We start from the raw sequence: 11266 nt of genomic DNA, 5'->3' as shown, positions 1-11266 counted from the left end.
TCACTTACTGTTCTCATGGAAAAACAGTCCCAGAATCCTTTGCGTGAAACCCAGTTAAGGTTACCACAAGGAATAGCTTATCTCTCAAACTCTAGTCGCCAAGGCAGTCTTATGTTGCCATCACTCAAAACAGAACTTGGTCAGGAAAACTGGATGATCATATACTATACATGCTCAACCCATGTCCCGCGGGCCAAATGTGGTCCTAGGAGTCATCCGATGTGGCCTGCGACCTGAAATCTAATTTTGTAAAGATGAACTAAACGGCACATTAACAGATCACTTATGTGACCCCCCACCACATTCCTGGATTACTTGAGTGACCCAAGGCATACTTAGAGATCAGTTGAGAAATCCGCGATACAGTTCCAGATCACCCAAGCGGCCCACGGCATATTTACAGACCGCTTTATCGACCCAGTTCCAGAGCATGTAAGCGGTCCTCGGTGCAGGTCCACATCACGACGGTTTTTTTTTTTTTTTAATAGGTCCACATCAGTAAAGTGACCCACGGAACAGTTCCAGATCACTTAAGTGGCCCTCGACAAGTTTCCAAACTAATGAAGTGAAAACCACTGAGTTATAAGGGGAAAAGTTTTCCTATGAGGCTTTTTGGATCACGTGATATTTCCCTCTTTCTTTGACATACAAACCGTATCTAAGGCAACCAACATAACTTCCTCTGCATCACATGAAAAGTTGAGAGAACAAATATCAACTAAAGAAATGTAGAAACGAAATAGATTTTTTTTTTCATTGATGGCTGCTACATATTCCTTTCTTTTGTAGCGATACTATTGTACAGCAACCAATAGTCCAGCAGATGGCGTTAGTCATCCATGATTGTCGCTGTGAATGCTGCGAGTGTATACTTATATATGTATATGTGTACTATGAACAAAGAGAGTCGAGACTTCGGAATGTCCGGACGTGTACATACTCGACTGCGATGTAAATAGTAAAGTTTAACCCTTAGTAATTTTAATAGTTACAAATTTATATAATAAAGTATATTAAGTCATCATGTACAATATAGTGAATCCTTACACTATATTTATGGTGACCCGTGTTTGAAAACGCACAAAGAAAATATTCTTCATGGAGTCCTCCGTACTTAAAGTCTTCCATTGCTAACCGGAACGAAACCCGATACCTCCATCCAAACAGATGTAAAGAAAAAAAAGAAGTAGGGGACGAGCCACCCACGAAAAGAACTTTCCCTAACCTCTCTCCTCTCTCACGGAACAGCTCCTTCACCAGTAAAAAGAAAAAGAAGAAAAACCATGGAAGCTACAGCTGTGAAGATCCCGGCCTATAATAGTAATGATCCCATCCTTTGGTTTCATATGGTGGAGGCGAGTTTCAAACTGGGTGTGCCGAAGGAAATTACCAATTCCTTAACCAAATATAATTACGTTCTTTCCACTCTGCCACCAGAAATTGCAGGACTCGTTCGCGATGTCATTCTCAATCCAAACGACGAAGATCCATTTGAACATCTGAAATCCGAACTGATAAAAAGAACAAGCGACAGTTCAACACAAGAAATCAGGAAATTACTGGCTGGTGAAGAGCTAGGTGACAGACGGCCATCTGAGTTACTCCGCTCCATGAAACACCTTGCGGAGCCACACAAAGTTCCAGATGAACTTCTAGATCCGTTGTTTGTGCAACGCCTTCCTTCGCACGTACAATCCATCTTGGCTGCCGTTGTGCCACTCTCCTTGGATGAACGAGCTGAAGTAGCCGATCGTGTGATGGAAGTGAATCAGTACAATGTTGCACCAATAGCCAGTAGCATTCCCTCTGCATCCTCTCAAACGGTAAGTTCCTCGGAAAATTTTTTAATTGCCGAAATTAGGAATTTATCAAATCGTATTGCAGCTCTAGGCCGAAGGCCTAATTTTCGATACAGAGGCAGCCGTAATTTTCGGTATAGAAGTAGAAGTCGCAGTCGGGAAAACAATTAGTTTTGTTTTTATCACAGAAAATTTGGCCAAAATGCCCGAAAATGTGAACAACCGTGTACTTACAATAATTTGGGAAACGCGGAAAGCAAAGTGTAGAGGCGGCATTCACTTTGCCTTTTTGTAACAGATAAAAAGACGAACATAAATTTTCTTATAGATACAGGATCTGATGTTTCGCTTATTCCGGCGAACTCTGTCGATCGCATGAAACCAGTGTTATTCACTTTACATGCTTCAAATGCATCTAACGTTAATGTATATCGACAAGAACTTCTCACAATTGATTTGAATTTAAGAAGAAAATTCCAATGGCCATTTTTAGTAGCAAATGTATCCACTCCAATAATAGGCGCAGATTTTCTTTTCAATTTCGGTCTTACTCCTGATCTAAAATTAAGAAAAATATTTGATTCGGTAACCAATTTATCATCTATAGCAAAAATTCAATCAGCATCAATTCACTCAATCAAGCTGATTACAGGCGACACTCAATATCATCAGTTACTTAAAGAATTTCCTGTGATAACAAAACCACCACGTGCAAATGTAGAAATAAAGCATGACATTGTGCACCATATCGAAACAATCGGTCAACCGGTGTTTGCAAAACCACGACGACTTGCACCAGATCGTTTACGTGCCGCAAAAGATGAATTCCAGCAAATGATTAATTTAGGCCATATGCGCCCTTCAAAAAGTCCTTACGCTTCTCCGCTACATCTTGTACCAAAAAAAGATTGCACAGACTGGAGACCAGTCGGCGATTATCGTGCACTAAATGCGCAAACAGTGAAAGACAGGTATAGTGTGCCTAATATTATGGATTTCACTGCAGAACTACATGGAAAAAAAATATTTTCGCATGTTGACTTGATTAAAGCATATCATCAAATACCCATTCATTCAGATGATATTCATAAAACTGCCATAACTACTCCTTTTGGCCTGTACGAAAGTACAAGAATGCAATTTGGGCTATGCAATGCAGCCGCAACATTTCAACGATTCATTGATGAAGTTATTCGCGGTTTGCCTTTTGCCTATGCATTTCTGGATGATATTCTGATTGCTTCAGAGGAAGAGAATCTCAAACACCTGCGCGAAATTTTCGATAGGCTAAATCATTACGGTTTAAGTCTTAAACCATCGAAATGCATCTTCGGTGTTTCTAACATTAATTTCTTAGGCTTTAACGTTTCAGAGAACGGAATTAAACCACTTTCAGATCGCGTTAAAGTAATACAAGATTTTCCCCGTCCAGAAACTGTAACACAATTACGCAGATTTTTAGGCCTATTTAATTTCTATAGGAGATTCGTGCCTAAAGCAGCGGAAATATTATCTCCATTAGTTAAATTTCTACAAGGTCGACAAAATAAAAAGAAATCAACACTAACAAAATCATGCAATCAAGCCGATAAACTACAGTGGAACCCTGAGGCTGAAACTGCTTTTCACGATGCAGAACAAGCATTGCCTCAAGCCACTTTGCTATATCATCCAAAGCCAGGTGCACAACTTTGTATCACAGTTGACGCCTCTGATAACGCTGTTGGTGGCACATTAATGCAATATACTGACCACAAATGGGTACCAATAGCATTTCTTTCTCAAAAATTATCAGACACCCAAAAGAAATGCTCAACTTATGATAGAGAATTATTTGCAATTTATACTACCATAAGAAAATTTCGTTACATGTTAGAAAGCAGAAATTTTTCAATTTTTACAGATCAAAAGCCATTAATTTTTGCTTTCAAACAAAAACCAGAAAAATGCTCTCCGAGACAGTTTCGTCAACTAGATTTTATATCTCAGTTTTCAACTGATATAAGATATAAAAAGAGAACCGACAATGTTGTAGCTGATGCATTAAGTCACATTGAGGTAGATTCAGTTTCATCAGCACCAGATTTAGATTTCAAAGAATTTGCTGAAATTCAATCAACTGATCCTGAAATCCAAAATTACCTAAAGGGGAACACTTCTCTAAAATTAAAAATGATACCATTTCCTCTAGCTGATACAAATATTTATTGCGATATGTCAACAGGTATAGCTAGACCATTCGTGCCTGAATCTCAACGCGAAACAATTTTTAGGCATTTTCATAACCTTTCCCATCCAGGAGCTTCACCACAAGTAAACTGATATCTGCCCGATATATATGGCCCCATATACAGAAATCTATTAAGCTATTAGTGCAACAGTGTGCACAATGCCAAAGGTCCAAAATCCAACGCCACACAAGAGCACAACTAGGAACCTTTGCAACTCCAGATACACGTTTCTCACACCTGCATATCGATATCATAGGACCCCTTCCTATGTCACAAGGAATGCAATATTGTTTCACTATCATAGACAGATACAGTCAATGGCCTGAAGTTGTCCCAATTCCCAACATCAACGCCGAAACAGTGTGCAAAGCACTATTTACGGGGTGGATTAGCAGATTTGGTTGTCCTTCTACTATCACTACGGACCAAGGAAGGCAATTTGAGTCAAATCTATTCAAGGAACTCAATCATTTTCTTGGCACAAATCGAATTCGCTCTACAGCTTTTCACCCAAGATCCAATGGACTGATTGAGAGATTCCACCGTCATTTAAAATCGGCAATCAAAGCTCACGAGAATCAAAACTGGACTGATACACTACCCATAGTGCTATTAGGTATCAGAACAGCAATAAAACCAGACATCGGAGCAAGTGCATCAGAACTTGTGTGCGGTACTTCATTACGTTTACCAGCTGATATTCTCACAGACTCTTCAAAGCCATTAGCAACAAATTCTCCGAATTTCGTAACGGAACTCAAAGAAAAGATGCGTAGATTAAAGCCTGTGTCTACATCAGCACATGGTCAAACGGCGATGTATGTCCATCCATCTCTGAAAGAATGCACACACGTATTCTTGCGAGTAGATACTGTGCGTCCACCACTATCGCAGCATTACACGGGACCACACAAAGCGATCACCAGAGATGACAAGACAGTGACTATCGAACTTCCGAACCGAACAGTCAAAGTGTCAATTGATCGCGTAAAACCTGCATTTGTGGAAAAGAAAAATTCAGACACAACAACAAAACATTCTGAACCTGCAACACCATCAGTACAGTCTGAACCTGCAATAGCAGAACAGTCTGAACAATCAGTTGCAAAAAGTACAACTCGATATGGACGAAAAGTTCATTTTCCTAAAAGATATGTTGCCACATTTGCAGTAATCAATGGCAACTATATATAATCAATCTATGTATCAAAATTTTTTATTATGCATACAACAAAATTTTTTTTGTTCTATCTTTATATTTTTTTTATATATATGTAATTCTTAGTATTTATATATATATATATTTTTTTTAGCTTCACATAATGCAAATCATCTTTAGCAACCAATCCAAAAAAAAAAAAAATACTGTATTTCATGTTACTCTCATATACATATAGATTTCGCAGTAATTTCATGTATCGTTCGCCCTACTCACTGGGGGGATACTCTGTAGCGATACTATTGTATAGCAACCAATAGTCCAGCAGATGGCGTTAGTCATCCATGATTGTCGCTGTGAATGCTGCGAGTGTATACTTATATATGTATATGTGTACTACGAACAGAGAGAGTCGAGACTCCGGAACAAAGCTGCATTAAGAGTACTTAACTTACAAGCGGCTTTGCTCCGGAATGTCCGGATGTGTTTGTACTCGACTGCGATGTAAATAGTAAAGTTCAACCAATAGTAATTTTAATAGTTACAAATTTATATAATAAAGTATCTTAAATCAACATGTACAATATAGTGAATTCTTACACTGTACTTTTATGTTCAAGTTATCTATCTGCCTGTCCAATTATCTCAATTGATGCGGAATTATTTCAATGTTATTAATGAGTCATTATTAATTTTTAAAAAAACTTGACTTATATGAGTTGATACAGTTGAATATTAAAGGGCAATAAGGGGACGTAAACTTAAATTTTTCACACTGAAGAAGACTTTTAATTAAAAAGTTTAAATCAATGTTATTGCATGAATATCCAACTCAAAAGTACGTCCGACCAATTATTTTATATTTAATTTTCTGGGCTTTTTATTTCTAAACAAACTCAATATTTCAAAAATAGAGAATTCAATTCAATTTTTGAAATTATTGATGTGGTGGAAATCTCCACTAAATTCTCCACGGTGACGAATTTTTTTTTCTCTCTAAAGATTCTTTTTGCCATAACATCCAGAAAATGTTCAATATTTCGGGCAAAAAAAAATCTCTCTGTACCAGGGTTTTCTCAAATGTTTGTTGCTCGTGGCTCCCTTGCCCTATTTACTATTTATCCACGGCCCTCCCCAGAATATTATAACGAAGAACCGTTTTGAAGCACCAAACAGGCATGCAGCAATATCGCCAGCTCTCTGTCACTCACTCCCAGGGCCGGATCGTGAATCCTGCGAACTATGCGGTCGCAGGGGGTACCAACTGATGGGAGGAGGGTGATTTTTGAGGTTTTGTTTCAAAGGTGAATATTTTCAGAAAAATATTACTATACAATACAGCAATAAGAACAACAAGGTCGAATCTTAGTGAATTAGTGATGGCGGTATAGCGGTCCATTTGGCGCCAACAGTGGTGAACTGAGCCGAGGGCAATAGAACATTGAATGGACACACCCTTCCCCACAAAAATAGACTCGTCCATCAACTGGTGGACTGTCGCTAACTCCACGGCCACAATCGCTTCCCATTGGATTTCTCTCCCTGGATACCTCACTGAAAATGCACCCGAGCATTTTCCGTGAATCTTGCCACCTTTCCCGAGATCCTGTAACAAACTAGCAGATTATTGGTAGCTGAACACAGTTATTTTAACCGAAAACAATTTTCGTATATTTATGTTATTTTAAGACATACCAGCTGGTATGCCTTGAAATAGCCTAGAAAAACTTAGGTTATTTCTGAACCAGGCTATTGATACTGCTGTCATCTTTGAAGGAAACAATTCATTCGACGATGCAGAGTTACTCGTATCATCATAACATATGCAGGTTACTCGTTAATTATTATTGTATCCTTAGGTGTATTGTTACTCCTCTGGCCAACCTTTCGATAAAGATCTATCTTCAACTGTACAATCATAGGTGCTTTTACAATGTAATGTGTCTGGGTCTAGTGTACGAGATTCTTCTATAAGGAAAAAAGTTTATTATTATTATTATTGGAATGAAATGCTTGATTTTTGCATATTTCTCTGGTTGATTTTTCATTTGAACGTATGTTCCTCAACTAAATCGTAAAAGTAGTGCTGTAATTTGGAAATAAAACCAATTTGGATTCTCGGGGGGGGGGGGGAGGACAAGCCGTGTTAGTTTACAAAAACCCCCATTAGATAGCTCTTCTGATAAACTCTTCAAAAGAGCGAAAGAGCCATGAAAGAGCGCCTCTTCATTTTAGTGAGCGAGCGGTTCAGAGCCACTTACGGAAAAGAACCGTTTTGCCCATCTCTAATACATGACAGAAGCTGAATGTAATATTTTATCGCCAACCTGTTTTGTCGCCTAATTCAAAGCCTTTTCGCCAATTTAAAACGCTAATTTTTGAACTATGTGAACTTTATTCTTCAAGCGATCCACTTGTAACTTGTACAGCTACAATATTAATCCAGCGTTTATTCTTATTTTGACTTTATTCCTGCAAAGACCAGAATTAATATAATATTCTTGAACATGTGACTTTGGTAGATAATTTTTTTTAGCTGTTGACCATAATTTATATAGAGAAAACACAAGAAATCGGTGGCTTTAGGGCTGTACAACCCATGGGCGCCGAATTAAAGATGAGGAAAACCGAAGACTGCAGAAAATTTTATAAAAAAAGTTTTGTCTTTAAAATTCAAACTATGGACAAAAAAAATTGCATAGAAAATTGCAATTCTCTCATGCATACGCATGGCCTGTGAAAATCTAAAATCTACGAGTTTTCTGGATCATTTATAACTGATGCTGCGTATTCGCTGGAGGTGAGCCGAAAAGACGTCTCGCACCGGTGAGAATTTTGTCTCGCGCATAGCCCCTACATCCTGCAACAGGGCCTCTAGGCTGGGATCTTCTGTCGGTCCCATGCCAGATTTTTCACAGTCCCCTATACAGTAAATTTACAGTGTGAGAAAACAAAAACAATGCAAGAATTTTTCCGGGTACCCGGACCTTAGCCCTGTCAGTTCCATCCTCAAGGGGCCATGGGCCCAAGCCGCCTTTGAGAGGAGTCCCATTCTTGGGGGGGCATATTTGCTAATTTGAGAAAGGAGGGTGACGAAAATCTCTTCCAGAAACATTTTAGGATACTAACCTTTAAAAAGTAATTAATTTTAAATCAAAATACAGCAAGACCACGGCTTCCCAAATCCTGGAGCAGGGCCCCCCCAGTCAGACTTTTCACGGGCCCTTCCACAGTGAATTTATAGCATGATAAAACAAAAATGATGGTGATTGTCCAGGGCTGGAGCCCTATCAGCCCCACCTTTGTGGGGCCATGAGTAAGACCTCACTATAACGTCTCTCCACAAGGGGGTGGCTCCTGAAAAAAATCTCTACACGAGCTGGACCTATTTTTCGCTGCCCCTGAAAACGTTTTTCGGTTGACAAAGTTTTTTCTTTTGCTTTTTCAACTCGGATTTGGCACCGCTTCTACAATGCACGGCCCAAGAGCCACCCCACCACTCCCTAACATCTGTTTTCAAAGGTCCTTTTTAGCATAATTATCGAATTTAGCTCACTCGTTAGTAAGTTACCAGGCTATTTCATTTCAAATTATTTTTTTTTTTTTTTGGTTCATCGGGGGTGACGTAATACCGAAGTCTGACAGTAAGTTTTCTCTCTTTTAATATTTCTCCCTTTTTTAAAAATCGTTTAATTTTTAACCGGTTTTAGGAGGAGCACAGACACACTTTTCACCTAACATCAATTACTGAAATCATTTTGTTCATCAATTAACTGCTAAAAATTACACTAATCATCATCAATCGGTTAATATAATCACTCATTAAACCCAATCAATGGCTAAATTGTGCTGAACTACGGCCCACTCAATTCATTGATCGTGTCGAGTCAGCCGCGACTGAACCTGAACCCTATTTTGTCGATTAGTGGTGGCCTCAAGACTTTTGAGGCCCGGAACGAGCAACTCTTTTTTAAAGCCGCTGATATTGGGGCCCCAAAAAATCGTGGTGGGGGGCTAGGTCTGATGCTCCGGGCGCTGAACCAGGAAGGCCACCCAGTTTATTCTTTTTTCGTTAAAAAGTATGGGGAGGGGAGCACCGAAATGTAGCCTCGGGTGACAGAGTAAATTTTCGTTTCTCGCGGCCCTGCCTGAAATGGCAACTGTGAGTAAAAGTGTACTTTTGTTCTCGTTGCGCATTTAATGCTTTTATCGTCGATTGCTCACATGCCATGATTTTTGCAGATCATGGTTATACATCGGTATTCTGTCAGATCCATTCCTTCAAGACAGGGCCGCAACTAGATGCTTGGTCACCCGGGGCAAGCACACATTTTGTCGCCCCCTTGTAATGTTTGAAGGTGTTTCAGAATGAAATTTGCGCCCCCTCGGGTCTAGCGTCCGGGGCACGAGACCTGCCTGCTCCCCCTAGTTGCGGCCCTTCTTCAACACGCCATACATTAAGGCTTTCTTACAAGAAAAACTAATGTTACGTAGCATTTTTAAAACTAAATGAAGGGTGGCACAGCTGAGTCTTTTATATACTGTAGAATTCAACTTTATGCAAATTTGTTGAATTTATTGAGAAAATCGTTGTTTTATACGTATTTCTTACACTTATAAGACAGATTTTTTAAATTTTTTCATTCATGTCTAAGTTGCAGAGGCACATGTTAGTTCTATAATCGTGTTGCTTTCGCGTTTATATTTAAAAAAAAATATGCATTCTCTACTTTAGAGACGCACTACATAACTAACAGTTCACGAGTTATTTGAGCTGAAAAGTTTTGACCCGGTAAAGTGTTTTTTTTAACACTTTTCACTTTATATATACACAAGTGAATATTTCACATATTCACTAATTAAGTAATAGCTTGATAGCACATTCTAATACTGTATCTCCGTAGAGTACTATACCGTGTTCAATCACAATCTCCTATATAACGTTATATAGGAGGTCGTGGTTCAGCAGGTTCATGACCTTCCCCACCCCGATAAAAAAAAAAATTTGAAAGAAAATACGGGTTTAATCAATTTGTTTAAAATGTTATTTTGAAGGTTAGTAACTCTCAGTTTCAGGTGTTCCCCCTCCCACCAAGGTCAGTGCCATCTTAATGCATGGAACCATCCAGGCACTTGATTAAAATGAAATCTGATTAAAAATTTCGAGAATAAGCGTTCACACACATAAAGTGATAGGAGTTCCTTGAGGCAGCCCCTGCGTGTGACCCTGAGCAGATTCCGGTTTATGCAAAACAACTGTGCAACAAAAATAAAACACCTAATGCTATTCTTCTGGTTGGCAGTGTCGTCTTAACGCATGGGCCCTAAGCCAGACGTAGATTGGGGCCTCCCGATGAGAATTCGTAGTGATTTTCAAGAGTAAGTTTGTAAATTGGTAGGTATGTGTATTTTTAACTTGACAGATGGATTCAACACATAACTATGTCCGGGAGAATATGTTGGTGCTAAGACAGCCCTACTTATGACCCCTACATTCTCAAGGAGGGGCCCCTAGGCTTGGATTTTTGGAGTATTCTCAGCAGTGATGTCTTAACACATGGGCCCACAATGCGCACCTGGGGCTTCAAGAGGAGTCTCTCAAAAGTGAGATATAATTGAAATTTTCGAGGAATTTGCCTGGTAGGGCCTCAAAAGAATCACTTGGCCCGGGGGCCCATGGTGCTGTAAAGACGGCCCTGCTGGGTGAGACTAGATTTTGTTCAGAAAGGCCCCAAACAAAAATGCTGAACTACATTTTCTTTTAAAAACAGCGTCTACAAAAAATTTGTGGCTAGATATCAGTAGGTTGACCATATTTTCTCGAGAAAAATGTGTTAAATCCGGTTCGGGACATTGCCACATAGTCGCCAGAAAATTTTCAAAACACCCCAAATAGCTGTTTCTCACCAAACAGCCTCCCCTACTTTCAAAAGTTTGGGAGAAGATTTTCAGAGCAAGTTCGTTTGTGGTGATTCTGGAATTCCGAACATTTTCTCAAAATCGATTCAGCTTTTTCGTGTGCCATCCAGTTTAATGAAATTGAACTCTCTGGAGCTCATCATTGAAACTGCGTATAG

The sequence above is a fragment of the Pholcus phalangioides genome, unplaced genomic scaffold, assembly GCF_987345545.1.
Source record: "Pholcus phalangioides strain wild (caught in Gottingen) unplaced genomic scaffold, Ppha-v1.0 ptg000011l_1, whole genome shotgun sequence".
In the NCBI taxonomy this organism is placed as follows: domain Eukaryota; kingdom Metazoa; phylum Arthropoda; class Arachnida; order Araneae; family Pholcidae; genus Pholcus; species Pholcus phalangioides.
This window is presented reverse-complemented; position numbering follows the sequence as displayed.